The 16,860-nt window shown below is 41.4% G+C and overlaps 1 protein-coding gene across 2 annotated transcripts in view; it reads right to left on the bottom strand.

The window, feature by feature from the left end:
• Positions 1-16,655, bottom strand: part of LOC124033114 (contactin-1a-like) — a 149,263-nt gene extending 132,608 nt beyond the window's left edge. For both annotated transcript variants that reach the window (XM_046345054.1, XM_046345074.1), the window contains exon 1: positions 16,296-16,655. The gene's annotated coding sequence lies outside the window, so the exon portion shown is untranslated. The remainder of the gene's footprint in view (positions 1-16,295) is intronic.
• Between the last annotated feature and the right edge of the window lie 205 nt (positions 16,656-16,860).

Here is a 16,860-nt window from a genome sequence, read left to right as displayed (position 1 = left end):
GCCCATATGTCTGCCTCTTTCAACAAACACACATTCAACATTCAATCAAATACACTCCAGCCTCACGGCTCTGCAATCTGCCCCCGACCTAGCCGATCACTCACGCCTGTGAGGAATCCTAACTCATCCTTAACGGCACAGCACGTTCCTAACACTGGTTTTGGATGATTTACACGACTGAAATTATTCAAAACACATAGGTAAATGATGGACGAAGTGGTGGAGGTGTTGAGGAAGACTTAGTCATGTCCCTGTCCTGCTCCCTCCAGGCACCATAGCAACAGGCAGCAGAGAGAGGCAGAGGCCCCAGGAATAGATCAGAACCAAGGAAGGAATAGTGCTGAGTTCTTAATTGGAATCACAGTGATTCTATAGCATTGAAGAGGATTCCAGGAAATGTACATGCACAGATATCACGAGAATGACTTGTGTTCTTAATTGGAATCACAGTGATTCTATAGCATTGAAGAGGATTCCAGGAAATGTACATGCACAGATATCACGAGAATGACTTGTGTTCTTAATTGGAATCACAGTGATTCTATAGCATTGAAGAGGATTCCAGGAAATGTACATGCACAGATATCACGAGAATGACTTGTGTTCTTAATTGGAATCACAGTGATTCTATAGCATTGAAGAGGATTCCAGGAAATGTACATGCACAGATATCACGAGAATGACTTGTGTTCTTAATTGGAATCACAGTGATTCTATAGCATTGAAGAGGATTCCAGGAAATGTACATGCACAGATATCACGAGAATGACTTGTGTTCTTAATTGATCTCTACAGCTGTTCCATCTCTGAATAAGGGAATATAAACTACAGCTGAATAAGGGAATATAAACAACAGCTGAATAAGGGAATATAAACTACTACTGAATAAGGGAATATAAACTACCACTGAATGTCACGTTCTGTCCATCGTTCGTATGTGTTTGCCTTGTTTTAATGTTGGTCAGGACGTGAGCTGGGTGGGCATTCTATGTTGTGTGTCTGGTTTGTCTATTTCTATGTTTGGCCTGATATGGTTCTCAATCAGAGGCAGGTGTTAGTCATTGTCTCTGATTGGGAACCATATTTAGGTAGCCTGTTTTGTGTTGGGTTTTGGGGGTGATTGTTCCTGTCTCTGTGTTTTGCACCAGATAGGGCTGTTTTTGGTTTTCCACGTTTATTGTTTTGTAGTGTTCATGTTTATCCGTTTTTATTAAACATGAGTCAATATAACCACGCTGCGTTTTGGTCCTCCTCTACTTCGCCACAGGAAAACCCTGACACTGAATAAGGGAATATAAACTACCGCTGAATAAGGGAATATAAACTACCACTGAATAAGGGAATATAAACTACCACTGAATAAGGGAATATAAACTACCACTGAATAAGGGAATATAAACTACCACTGAATAAGGGAATATAAACTACCGCTGAATAAGTGTGTGCGTATACATGTACAGAAGATATCATGACAATGAGGACAGATTAGTAAAGAAGGATTAGGGTTTATCTAAATAGGATTAAACATTGCTGAGAATGAGTATTTAACTAACAGCTTCATCAAATGCACAGCAACACATCAGGGCCTGTATTCAAAGCCTCTCAGAGGGAGCCAGTCTGAGCTCAGAAACCATGGTTTTGGTGGAATAGGGTGTCTGAATTCTTATCATATCTCGACAGCAGAGATGACAGATGTGACTGTTTGAATAGAGAAGGCAATAGCAAACAGAAACCCACAAACCACTAATCATACAAAATCATCTGTTCGGGCATGAGAAAGGGAATCCTTCAAATGTGTGGCTTCTAGGTTAGCCACATAATATTTGGACAAGAAATCAACATTCAACAGTTTATCTGCTTGTTGTTTAGAACTTTTTTGTTACACTGACTGCCAAGGTGAGAATATAAACAGTTTTACTAGACAAGAGGTCCACTACCCATTAGCATTTACAGTGAGCTCCAAAAAAGTTAGAGGCACAAATATCATGCCCCCAAGACATGCTAGCCATTTTTGATGGGGTATGATATTTATGCCTCTGGAATTTTCTCACTCATCATTATCCACGATTAATTTAGGACTATTTGTAATCACCCACATTAATGTAGAAGTGTTGAGAAACATATTTTATTCTTATTTACAATAAGAGTGACGCCATAATGTCACGGCCGTTGAATGAAGAGGACCAAGGTGCAGCGTGGTGAGCGTACTTATTATTTTTATTAGAAAAGAAGCTGAACAAAACAATAAACACTACAGAACAAACCGTGACGCTAAAGGCTATGTGCCATTAACAAAGTCAACTCCCCACAAAGACAGATGGGAAAAAGGGCTACCTAAGTATGGTTCTCAATCAGAGACAACAATAGACAGCTGTCCCTGATTGAGAACCCTACCCGGCCAAACATAGAAATACAAATAATAGAACATAGAATACTCACCCCAAATCACACCCTGACCAAACCAAATAGAGACATTAAAAGGATCTCTAAGGTCAGGGCGTGACACATAATGAAAATACATGATTTACCATTAATTTCTATTGGGCACAAATTTATCTGAAACACAACCAAAACAAACAGCAAATGCATTCAACAAGTTTGTAGAGTCACAAGCTTGATGTGGTCATTGCGTGCTATGAATATGGGACCAAATAGTAAAATTGTACTACTTTAATACACATAAAAGTGAATTTGTCTTTTGGTAAAAATAAGTTACGTAATTTTTAAATCAGGGGTGTCAAACTCATTCCACGGAGGGAAGAGTGTCTGCTGGTTTTGTGTTTTCCTTTCAATTAAGAGCAAGACAACCAGGTGATTGGAATTCTTACTAATTAGTGACCTTAATTCATCCATCAAGTACAAGGTTGGAGCAAAGACCCGCAGGCCCTCTGTGGAATGAGTTTGACGCATGTTCTCTACGGTTCACCCAATATGGATGAAAATACCCTCCAATTATAGCTGACAGTCTGAACTTTAACCTCATAGTCACTGAATCATTTCACATCCAAAGTGCTGGAGTACAGAGCCAAAACAACAACACATGTGTCACTGTCCCATTACTTTTGGAGCCTCACTGTATGTACCTTAGTCAACAATCCATGCTTGCTCTTTCTCGAGTAAGAGCAGCTCTCTATAGTGTCTTACCCTTTCACATGTGGAAATTCACATTATTTCACATGAAAGTTCACATGTGAAAACGTGTTTTTGGAACACTTCAACGTGTAGTTTCATGTTGTCACATGCTATCACATTGACTATAAGATCACATGAAAACATGTTTTTTTGGGACACTTTACGTGTTAGCATGTGAAATTCACATGTTTTCTCCGTAAGGATACACTTATTTTGGGGGGAAACGACAGAGGAATAGAGTTTCTCTACCTTGATATACATAACCTATATGTGCATTCTCAAAATAAAATATGTTTGGACAATGTATTGGACAAAATCTAGGCCTATAATATCCAGCTAAACAGATGGTTCTAGCCTCCCCAGTGAGAATACAGCCCACACAATGAGTAATGTAAAATAATCTTTCTGCTACATAGCTGGTACACATAGGTAAACTTGACACTTTTAAGCACCCACGTTAATTAACATGTCCACACCACACCACATTAAGAGATTTAAAATCGACTTACTAATTAGTGAAAACTCGCCTTTCCCTGTTGACTTGGTCAAAGTTTCCTTCTGATCATCGTTATGGAGTAACCTCTTTAGCATCCAGTATGTAGCCACCAAAATAGAATTAGCTATTAGAAGGAACAAAATAGCTATTGATATTGTCAGGGAACGAAATTGAAAATATTGGAGCCAAGACTGATAAGGGTAAGATGCTAAGCCACCAAAATAGTTGGCACTCACGCTGTCATTGACGTGGATTTAGCGGTCACAGACCAATATTATGAGAGAGAGAGAGAGAAGGGAAAGAGTACAGAACATAACATGTTAGAGAGCGAGAGAGATAGGGAGCAATCTCTAAAACTTAAATTAGCAGTGGAAGGGCCACCCTTTGTAATCTACTTCTAAATTAGGTGCACATCTCCCCAAAGATGTACTTTGTATTGTAAAAACTAAAAATATCTCCAAGGCAGATTGGAAGTTAAGAGACGAACCATAGAAAGGTTCAATCCTCTTGTCAAATTGAACCCAGTAACAAACCCATAGAAAGTAACTTACTAAGCAACAGTCCAAATCTGATGATGTTTTCATCAAGTGTTATGGAAAGCAAAGCTATTTTAGTCATTGTACAACCTACAAACCAAAATGTAAAGTAATGATTATAACATTTCATACATCACTACTTGTATATTGTCTCGTCCCAGATGTACCCCTATTCCCTATACAGTACACTAGATTTGATGACATTTGGGACTCCCCCTATGAGTGATATAGGCCTACTGGACAAAGACCATTCCCATTTAACATCAACCTCATCACTACCAGTTAATACTTTCAGCCAATGCGGCACCAGACGTATCGGACATCTATCAATGTCATCTTCTTTACCCTGTGAGAGTAGCAATGGAGGTAGATAACGAGTCAATTTCCAAAAAGTCCTCTTTGTCTAATGGAACAGTATCTTAATGGAAAGGCGGTAATCTGATTGATACAGCGTGTGGTTCTAATCCTGAATGCTGATGGCTTAAAATCGCATTCCAGTCGGTGTCTTTTCCACAAGTTACCACTGGCTAAATCTATGACATTAAAATGCCTATTTACTGCAAAATCCACTGTCTCCTCAACCCAGCCAGGCAATTTATAAACTTGATCTCCTCTATAAAAATCATATAGACATTATCCCAATTTGTAAGTCGCTCTGGATAAGAGCGTCTGCTAAATGACTTAAATGTAAATGTAAATGTAATTTCAGATTACTTTTAGGCTAACAGTTAGTTTTCAACAGTGGAGATTTGTATAAACCTTGCTGTCTGTCTCTCCGACATTTGCAACGTTGAATCATTATTCAAATTTGATCTCCAGCTGTTCTGTAGTAATGAACGTGTTGGGACAAAACAGACAGTCAAGAAGTGTTGCTCAGCCTGTCGAAAAACATGAATCAACTGGCATCAATTGAAATAAGAAAAAAATGAAATTACGTTTAGCTAGTTTGCAGTCTTTCCAGCTTCAGTTTGAAGAAATTGTGTTAGCTGTGTTGTTGGCTAACTCCTCTGATGAGAGAGCACATGTTCTATGCCAGGCTAAATGGAGCCTGATTAGCTCATTGTTATGGATGTAGCCAAATAAATGTCACTAAAAACTGCTTAAACACATGTAAATGCGGCTACTGTTGTTATTCCAGCTGCCCTGTTTGACGTGACTGTAAGTTAGCCATAGTTGGCTAGCTAGCAAGCAAGGGATAAGAACATTACCAGCCAATATGGCACTGGAACACATAGAACAAACGACTGGGTACAGAACATAAAGATTGAATGACTGGGTCGCGTCTCTGGCAACCGAAAACCAATAGAACGAACAACCAGCCAGGTTGGCTAGCAACCTTATATTTGTGTCGGGACTATAGCTTGTGGAAGGATGAAATTGTATGAATAAATTCATCTAAATAAATAAAAATATGAAAATATGTCAATCTTTATTTGAATATGTTGGTAACCCGTTGTATAAAAGTGATAATGTCCCCAAGGCCGGTGTTTGGAGGATATACTGTATTGGCACGGTTTGACGGCCCTCGACGATATCCTACAAACACCGGCTTCTCTGGCATTATCACTTTATTAGAATGAGACGTCTCGTTGGCAGAAAGACAACCTCCATATGACTGAGGAAGTCACAGCAAACCGAATCACACTGATAAGATTGGGTGATGCACCATAAACACACGCACAAACACATGCATAACATTACACGACAAGGCAACAAATCTTCCTTGGGTATTCTGATAATGATGCATGTTCCTCTGTTAAACCGTTTCATCAACAAAGGCAAAACGGTTGTCCATTAAGTCATCAGTCTTCTACCAGTAAATGGCAAATATCACTTTCAAACAGCCTTGTTGTGAGATTGAGAACTAAGGGTCTAAATTGCAATGGGACTTTGATATCGTAAAAACAGCTGATCTAAATAAAAATCTACTTCACGACTGGAGGAAGATATTCAGTGTTTTATGTCCCACACCTCTGCAGGGGTATGGTAGTCTGTATCATAGTGTAAAGGCCTCTGCAGGGGTATGGTAGTCTATATCATAGTGTAAAGGCCTCTGCAGTGGTATGGTAGTCTGTATCATAGTGTAAAGGCCTCTGCAGTGGTATGGTAGCCTATATCATAGTGTAAAGGCCTCTGCAGGGGTATGGTAGTCTGTATCATAGTGTAAAGGCCTCTGCAGGGGTATGGTAGGCTGTATCATAGTGTAAAGGCCTCTGCAGGAGTATGGTAGCCTGTATCATAGTGTAAAGGCCTCTGCAGGAGTATGGTAGTCTGTATCATAGTGTAAAGGCCTCTGCAGGGGTATGGTAGTCTGTATCATAGTGTAAAGGTCTCTGCAGTGGTATGGTAGTCTGTATCATAGTGTAAAGGCCTCTGCAGGGGTATGGTAGTCTGCATCATAGTGTAAAGGTCTCTGCAGGGGTATGGTAGTCTATATCATAGTGTAAATGCCTCTGCAGGGGTATGGTAGTCTGTATCATAGTGTAAAGGTCTCTGCAGAAGTATGGTAGTCTGTATCATAGTGTAAAGGCCTCTGCAGGGGTATGGTAGTCTGTATCATAGTGTAAAGGTCTCTGCAGGGGTATGGTAGTCTATATCATAGTGCAAAGGTCTCTGCAGGTGTATGGTAGTCTATATCATAGTGTAAAGGTCTCTGCAGGTGTATGGTAGTCTATATCACAGTGTAAAGTTCTCTGCAGGGGTATGGTAGTCTATATCATAGTGTGAAGGCCTCTGCAGGGGTATGGTAGTCTGTATCATAGTGTAAAGGCCTCTGCAGGGGTATGGTAGTCTGTATCATAGTGTAAAGGCCTCTGCAGGAGTATGGTAGCCTGTATCATAGTGTAAAGGCCTCTGCAGGAGTATGGTAGTCTGTATCATAGTGTAAAGGCCTCTGCAGGGGTATGGTAGTCTGTATCATAGTGTAAAGGTCTCTGCAGTGGTATGGTAGTCTGTATCATAGTGTAAAGGCCTCTGCAGGGGTATGGTAGTCTGTATCATACTGTAAAGGCCTCTGCAGGGGTATGGTAGTCTGTATCATAGTGTAAAGGTCTCTGCAGGGGTATGGTAGTCTGTATCATAGTGTAAAGGCCTCTGCAGGGGTATGGTAGTCTATATCATAGTATAAATGCCTCTGCAGGGGTATGGTAGTCTGTATGATAGTGTAAAGGTCTCTGCAGGTGTATGGTAGTCTATATCATAGTGTAAAGGCCTCTGCAGGGGTATGGTAGTCTATATCATAGTGTAAAGGCCTCTGCAGGGGTTTGGTAGTCTGTATCATAGTGTAAAGGTCTCTGCAGAAGTATGGTAGTCTATATCATAGTGTAAAGGCCTCTGCAGGGGTATGATAGTCTGTATCATAGTGTAAAGGTCTCTGCAGGGGTATGGTAGTCTATATCATAGTGTAAAGGTCTCTGCAGTGGTATGGTAGTCTATATCATAGTGTAGCTATAGATGGTGCGGACACAAATCACGGAATGCAGGGCTTCACGGCTCGATGAGTCACACATGCACTACACACACACACACACACACACACACACACACACACACACACACACACACACACACACACACACACACACACACACACACACACACACACACACACACACACACACACACACACACACACACACACACACATACACACACACACATATTTGACATGCACATGCACGTACGCACACGCACATACACATCATACCAAAGTACACAATACATAAAAACACACTAAACGCATCCGTTTATCTCTTCAAGTTGAGTGGATTGATAACAGTCCTTAAAGGTCCAGTACAGTCAAAAACTAGATTGGCCTGTATTTTATAAATTTTTTCACACTCTGAGATTTCAATAATACTGTGAATTTGTGACAATTATGATAATGCCCTTTTAGTGTAAGAGCTGTTTGAAAAGTCCTCCTGAAACTGAAAGTTTTGCACTGCTTGGTGACATCACCAGGCGGTAAATTAGTTAATAAACCAATAAGAAAGAGAGTTCCAAACCTCTCTGCAAATAACAGCAAAATTCTTGCTTGAGAAATTGCTCTTTGCTAAAAATGCAATTTTTTAAACAATTTTAATTGAAAACAATCACAGAATGGTATTCAATTGTTACCCAGAAATGATACGATATTGAGATAAAAACAGTTGCATTGGACCTTTAAAGATGTGCAAAAATAACTAGCCCTTCTAAGCCCTAGCAACAAACTCAAGCATTTGAAATAATTGGAAACTGGTAGGCACTAGGCAACACAACAATGGCACCAGAAATAGAATCTGAATTCAAGCCGCAAACCAGGTGGAGGGTGGAGGAGAACCCTGAGAGACATAGGGTGGAGGAGAACCCTGAGAGACAGAGGGTGGAGGAGAACCCTGAGAGACATAGGGTGGAGGAGAACCCTGAGAGACAGAGGGTGGAGGAGAACCCTGAGAGACATAGGGTGGAGGAGAACCCTGAGAGACAGAGGGTGGAGGAGAACCCTGAGAGACATAGGGTGGAGGAGAACCCTGAGAGACAGAAGGTGGAGGAGAACCATGAGAGACAGAGGGTGGAGGAGAACCCTGAGAGACAGAGGGTGGAGGAGAACCGTGAGAGACAGAGGGTGGAGGAGAACCCTGAGAGACAGAGGGTGGAGGAGAACCGTGAGAGACAGAAGGTGGAGGAGAACCCTGAGAGACAGAGGGTGGAGGAGAACCCTGAGAGACAGAGGGTGGAGGAGAACCGTGAGAGACAGAAGGTGGAGGAGAACCCTGAGAGACAGAGGGTGGAGGAGAACCCTGAGAGACAGAGGGTGGAGGAGAACCGTGAGAGACAGAAGGTGGAGGAGAACCCTGAGAGACAGAGGGTGGAGGAGAACCGTGAGAGACAGAGGGTGGAGGAGAACCCTGAGAGACAGAGGGTGGAGGAGAACCGTGAGAGACAGAAGGTGGAGGAGAACCCTGAGAGACAGAGGGTGGAGGAGAACCGTGAGAGACAGAGGGTGGAGGAGAACCGTGAGAGACAGAGGGTGGAGGAGAACCGTGAGAGACAGAGGGTGGAGGAGAACCCTGAGAGACAGAGGGTGGAGGAGAACCGTGAGAGACAGAAGGTGGAGGAGAACCCTGAGAGACAGAGGGTGGAGGAGAACCATGAGAGACAGAGGGTGGAGGAGAACCGTGAGAGACAGAGGGTGGAGGAGAACCGTGAGAGACAGAGGGTGGAGGAGAACCCTGAGAGACAGAGTGTGGAGGAGAACCCTGAGAGACAGAGAAGATATTGGCAGTAGGGACTATAGATACAGATATTTGCAGTAGGGACTATAGATACAGACATTTGCAGTAGGGACTATAGATACAGACATTTGCAGTAGGGACTATAGATACAGACATTTGCAGTAGGGACTATAGATACAGACATTTGCAGTAGGGACTATAGATACAGACATTTGCAGTAGGGACTATAGATACAGACATTTGCAGTAGGGACTATAGATACAGATATTTGCAGTAGGGACTATAGATACAGACATTTGCAGTAGGGACTATAGATACAGACATTTGCAGTAGGGACTATAGATACAGACATTTGCAGTAGGGACTATAGATACAGATATTTGCAGTAGGGACTATAGATACAGATATTTGCAGTAGGGACTATAGATACAGATATTTGCAGTAGGGACTATAGATACAGATATTTGCAGTAGGGACTATAGATACAGATATTTGCAGTAGGGACTATAGATACAGATATTTGTAGTAGGGACTATAGATACAGATATTTGCAGTAGGGACTATAGATACAGATATTTGCAGTAGGGACTATAGATACAGATATTTGCAGTAGGGACTATAGATACAGATATTTGCAGTAGGGACTATAGATACAGATATTTGCAGTAGGGACTATAGATACAGACATTTGCAGTAGGGACTATAGATACAGACATTTGCAGTAGGGACTATAGATACAGACATTTGCAGTAGGGACTATAGATACAGATATTTGCAGTAGGGGATATAGATACAGACATTTGCAGTAGGGACTATAGATACAGACATTTGCAGTAGGGACTATAGATACAGACATTTGCAGTAGGGACTATAGATACATTTGACATTTGCAGTAGGGACTATAGATACAGATATTTGCAGTAGGGACTATAGATACAGACATTTGCAGTAGGGACTATAGATACAGATATTTGCAGTAGGGACTATAGATACAGATATTTGCAGTAGGGACTATAGATACAGATATTTGCAGTAGGGACTATAGATACAGATATTTGCAGTAGGGACTATAGATACAGATATTTGCAGTAGGGACTATAGATACAGATATTTGCAGTAGGGACTATAGATACAGATATTTGCAGTAGGGACTATAGATACAGATATTTGCAGTAGGGACTATAGATACAGATATTTGCAGTAGGGACTATAGATACAGATATTTGCAGTAGGGACTATAGATACAGATATTTGCAGTAGGGACTATAGATACAGATATTTGCAGTAGGGACTATAGATACAGATATTTGCAGTAGGGACTATAGATACAGATATTTGCAGTAGGGACTATAGATACAGACATTTGCAGTAGGGACTATAGATACAGATATTTGCAGTAAGGACTATAGATACAGACATTTGCAGTAGGGACTATAGATACAGACATTTGCAGTAGGGACTATAGATACAGATATTTGCAGTAGGGACTATAGATACAGACATTTGCAGTAGGGACTATAGATACAGATATTTGCAGTAGGGACTATAGATACAGACATTTGCAGTAGGGACTATAGATACAGATATTTGCAGTAGGGACTATAGATACAGACATTTGCAGTAGGGACTATAGATACAGATATTTGCAGTAGGGACTATAGATACAGACATTTGCAGTAGGGACTATAGATACAGATATTTGCAGTAGGGACTATAGATACAGATATTTGCAGTAGGGACTATAGATACAGATATTTGCAGTAGGGACTATAGATACAGATATTTGCAGTAGGGACTATAGATACAGATATTTGCAGTAGGGACTATAGATACAGATATTTGCAGTAGGGACTATAGATACAGACATTTGCAGTAGGGACTATAGATACAGATATTTGCAGTAGGGACTATAGATACAGATATTTGCAGTAGGGACTATAGATACAGACATTTGCAGTAGGGACTATAGATACAGATATTTGCAGTAGGGACTATAGATACAGATATTTGCAGTAGGGACTATAGATACAGACATTTGCAGTAGGGACTATAGATACAGATATTTGCAGTAGGGACTATAGATACAGATATTTGCAGTAGGGACTATAGATACAGATATTTGCAGTAGGGACTATAGATACAGATATTTGCAGTAGGGACTATAGATACAGATATTTGCAGTAGGGACTATAGATACAGACATTTGCAGTAGGGACTATAGATACAGATATTTGCAGTAAGGACTATAGATACAGATATTTGCAGTAGGGACTATAGATACAGACATTTGCAGTAGGGACTATAGATACAGATATTTGCAGTAGGGACTATAGATACAGATATTTGCAGTAGGGACTATAGATACAGATATTTGCAGTAGGGACTATAGATACAGATATTTGCAGTAAGGACTATAGATACAGATATTTGCAGTAGGGACTATAGATACAGATATTTGCAGTAGGGACTATAGATACAGATATTTGCAGTAGGGACTATAGATACAGATATTTGCAGTAGGGACTATAGATACAGATATTTGCAGTAGGGACTATAGATACAGATATTTGCAGTAGGGACTATAGATACAGATATTTGCAGTAGGGACTATAGATACAGATATTTGCAGTAGGGACTATAGATACAGATATTTGCAGTAGGGACTATAGATACAGATATTTGCAGTAGGGACTATAGATACAGATATTTGCAGTAGGGACTATAGATACAGATATTTGCAGTAGGGACTATAGATACAGATATTTGCAGTAGGGACTATAGATACAGATATTTGCAGTAGGGACTATAGATACAGATATTTGCAGTAGGGACTATAGATACAGATATTTGCAGTAGGGACTATAGATACTAGATATTTGCAGTAGGGACTATAGATACAGATATTTGCAGTAGGGACTATAGATACAGATATTTGCAGTAGGGACTATAGATACAGATATTTGCAGTAGGGACTATAGATACAGATATTTGCAGTAGGGACTATAGATACAGATATTTGCAGTAGGGACTATAGATACAGATATTTGCAGTAGGGACTATAGATACAGATATTTGCAGTAGGGACTATAGATACAGATATTTGCAGTAGGGACTATAGATACAGATATTTGCAGTAGGGACTATAGATACAGATATTTGCAGTAGGGACTATACAGATACAGATAAGGCACTGGGAACTGACTGAGGGTCCCTTTTCAAACCCTCTAGGGTTGAACAGAGGCCCAATGGCCCAGTGGGACCAACCATTCTGAGACAGGAGAGTGAAGAATAACCCACAAACAGAGATAATGACAGGCCTGCAGCACAGACAGATATTGGCAGGGGGGGAGGGACTATACACATTCAGAGATAAGCCAGAGCACAGAGCACAGAGCACAGAGATGGCAGTAGAGACTGAGGGTCTTTCTCTTGCTCTGAATTGAACAGTGGAGGGGTCTGTGTCTGAGCAAACAGAGAAGAAGATGAAGACGTCATGTCTCTGTGTGTCTCACAGCTAGACAGCTAGTCGTACCATTAGTGATCCTCTCTCTATTGATCGAGACTTTGGTGAAAAAGCTGGACAATCTAAAGAGATCATCGAGACAAGAGCATCAATCTAAAGAGATCATCGAGACAAGAGCATCACGTGTTTGTCAGCAGGATGGGGGGAATGGTGGAAAGGGGAGTTCACTCCACCACCATGAATTTAGCCTCAAGGATCTCGCACATCACACCGAATGTGGATATAGTGTTCGTCTGCCGATCGTTCAACATGCTGTGTTTTAGAGACTTCCCTTGAGTAAGTGTGTTCATTTTCAATAACAACAAACCTGGAAATATCTTTCTTCTTGAATGGCCAACATTGCTTCCATGTGACCAAACAAACATTGCCTAACAATCTAACCCCTTTGATGCCAAATGCCAGGCTTGCCAGCCACTTGGAGTCCCAGAGTACCTTCATTATCAAACCCAAATCTCCAGACTGGCTATCTTAGCTCTCTCTCAGCTAATGAATTGACTCTCTGCCAAAGAGCTTTGGAAAGTTTGGATTTGGGAAGGAAGATCTTGGGACAAATCTAATCTCGCAGAAAGTCCTTAGAGAGTACCTTGATCTTAAATGGCAGCCGTCCAGGACCTCAACTTTCCTGCTTTGGAAATCACTGATTAAGAACTAAGAGGGTTAGTCAGTTTTCTTAGGAATCTGTACCAATTCAGTAATATTACACCAACAACATGTCTCTAGTGAGTATCATTACATAAAGTCAACTGTGCTGTGGACCTGAAGTAGTCCAAAAACCAGCAACACTCCAACTATATCAGTCTGAAAATACACACACGGTCCATGTTTTGATGGCTTTGCCATTGTGTGGTTGGCTTGGACCATGTAGCAGGGCCAAGTTCTATGTTGTCGCCAATGTGTGTGGTCTCTTCATAGCCAATGTGTGGTCTCTTCGTAGCCAATGAGTGTGGTCTCTTCGTAGGCAATGAGTGTGGTCTCTTCGTGGCCAATGCGTGTGGTCTCTTCATGGCCAATGAGTGTGGACTCTTCGTAGCCAATGAGTGTGGTCTCTTCGTGGCCAATGAGTGTGGTCTCTTCTACTCAACAAGTTGACATGCCACAGGAATAGATCTGACGTACCAAAGACTTCTGCTTCTACACATACCAAACACCAATCACTTCTGCTTCTGCACATACCAAACACCAATCACTTCTGCTTCTACACATACCAAACACCAATCACTTCTGCTTCTACACATACCAAACACCAATCACTTCTGCTTCTGCACATACCAAACACCAATCACTTCTGCTTCTGCACATACCAAACACCAATCACTTCTGCTTCTGCACATACCAAACACCAATCACTTCTGCTTCTGCACATACCAAACACCAATCACTTCTGCTTCTGCACATACCAAACACCAATCACTTCTGCTTCTACACATACCAAACACCAATCACTTCTGCTTCTGCACATACCAAACACCAAACACTTCTGCATGGGTTTCATCCCTATAATTCATCATCATTATCAGAACCTACTGCCAATGAAAGAGAGAGGAGTTTCTGTTGAGTCCTATCTCTGTGAAAACGGATAGGGTGCCGATGCACACAGGATTTGTTTTTTTTTCTTCCTTGCCAACTTTTTCATTTATTGAATTCAAAATTAGCCAACCCTGGCATTTCGGGTTGCTGAGCCTTTCTCAAGGGATGTCTTATCTGACCATATCTCTGGGTTCAATTGAATCACAGTAACACTGACAGAGGACACCTCAAACCCAATGACCGCTCCAATCCCACTGAGGTTGCCAATTTGAAATGCATGATAGGACACACAGCGCTGCCTGGGCCGAGCCAGCCATGTCTTGGAGGGCCAGTGACTGTTATTTAAAGTGTTCCTCATCTAGCCTGGCTGACAGGCTGCTCGGGCTGACCCTGTTCCACAGCACAGAGGGAAGAACTTATGTAAAATATCCAAACTTCATTTCCATCCAGCTCTGCCTGGCAATGTAAAGCCCAAGACGCAGACCTGGGCTGGGTTCAAGGGTAATTGATTTATTTCAAATGCTTTGAGAATTAGATTGAGACTGCCTGGAGCGCTGGATGGGTGTGGTTTGTACTTATGGAACCATTACATTGGCTCCATAGTGCCAAGAAAGTTTAATCAAGTAGCTGAATTATCTGAAAGAAAACAAATACTATTTGAACCCAGGTCTGCTATGGTATACAACAGGTCATAGGACAGCTGAGATGCATTAGTAGTCCAGTTTATACAATTCAGCCCCTACAAAACAAGCCAATGTATCTGCTACAGGTTCAATATTGACACCCTGCCCAGGTCCTTCAGTTGTCAATCTTTCAGGTATCTCAGATGTCAGTCTTTCAGATGTAACAAATGCTGTGCGAACGCTAAGTTATCTAATAGACAGCTAAGCACTGCCACTGTTGACTGGAGAAAGCTTCACTACATCTACTGTGTAACAGTGTTGCTATGGGTTGCAGTAATGACTTTGATCTCGGAAGCACCTGTACACGTCATGCAGAAAGAAATTCTAGCTGCAATTAACTAAAGCAGGAATTCAAAATGATAATTATTTTATAGTTCCAGCGTGTCCAGTTATAATGTATCGTTTATAGCGCATACAGTAAACGTCCAGTAGCTAGAAAACCGAGAAAAGCCAGGCAGGACGCGCCCATGGTACCTTTGCTGACAACCTGTCTGACATTATAGCGGAATGAGGTGGTTTCCGTTTTGAAATTACAATGAACCCAGCGATCTATATCTCCTGCCGTACGCAATGAATAATAATGAAACGGCATATTCATCTTGCCGGGATTGAACTGTTGGAAAGGGGAGCTGGCTGTTTTTGATTTGGTTAATAAATTATCAGGACAGGAAAGGCGAATAGCCCCTAAAATAACCACCTCTAATGGTATCGATATTATGCCACCGGTAGGCAATTTTATACGTTCAAGGTTTTATGAATGACATAATTAATTAAGCACACAGGTGTTTAATCATCCGTAATGTGGATCAAATACAATCACACTATCCCTCCCCTCAAAAACCATGCAGCCAGCGCTCTGGTCTGTCTGTCTGTTAAAGAAAAAAATGCATGCCTCTAATTTCACCCAGAATAACGTTTTCCATCAACGTGAAAACAGCATCCCTTCAAGATCATCTCTAAAATCTCCGTTTTGCAGTTGGGCAGAATAGAACGAGAACGCATGTTGCACAAACTTGTCAAAATTGTCTACGATTCTGCATTGCGGTAGGTTCCATCACTACATTCCCATCTCAATCACTGGACACAACACTGATTCCCTCGCTTTTGCCAATTGCTGCATAGACCCAGATTTTCTAGAAATAATAAAATAAGACATAGAATCAATGAAGCTGTTCATCTTCTTACCTGCAATAGCAGACGATCCGTCCGTCCGATTAACCTTCGAGACTCACACCTGGATCAACAGCACTGCATCTCCGGGCGCTCAGGAGCTCAGATCCGGGGAAAAACTGACAGGCAGCAGAGTCTCTGCCGCGTCCTCTTCGATTGGATGGAGGGCTATGACATTAGGACATGGGGGGGTGCGCTATTTCATTGGGCGACCGGAGAAGCCATCCAGTCCAAAATGTGTTTGTTTCAGAACAAACGACGTGGCGGACTCATAGCTGAGTGTTGTTTTAGTTATTCTGCACTGTGATCATCATATCTTTTAGTTTCAGCATTAGCTGTAATCTAGGTTAGATGACAGCAACACTTCAATGAGAAAGTGTTGTGTAGGCTATGCATTAGCCTATTATATTTGAGAATGGCGTTGCCTGAAGCATTCTACGTGATTAAAGAGAAGAGATGGGTGTGCCATGTCTCCACTACATCATTATGCGCTTAGATAAAGTGAAAGGCCTTGTGTCGCATTTCAAACAACTGGGAACTCAGGAACTGGTAACTCGGAAATCTCAAACGTCCGACTTCA

The sequence above is a fragment of the Oncorhynchus gorbuscha genome, linkage group LG01, assembly GCF_021184085.1.
Source record: "Oncorhynchus gorbuscha isolate QuinsamMale2020 ecotype Even-year linkage group LG01, OgorEven_v1.0, whole genome shotgun sequence".
Classification (NCBI taxonomy): domain Eukaryota; kingdom Metazoa; phylum Chordata; class Actinopteri; order Salmoniformes; family Salmonidae; genus Oncorhynchus; species Oncorhynchus gorbuscha.
The sequence above is the reverse complement of the archived record's forward strand: the minus strand, read 5'-3'. Positions and strand labels throughout refer to the sequence as shown.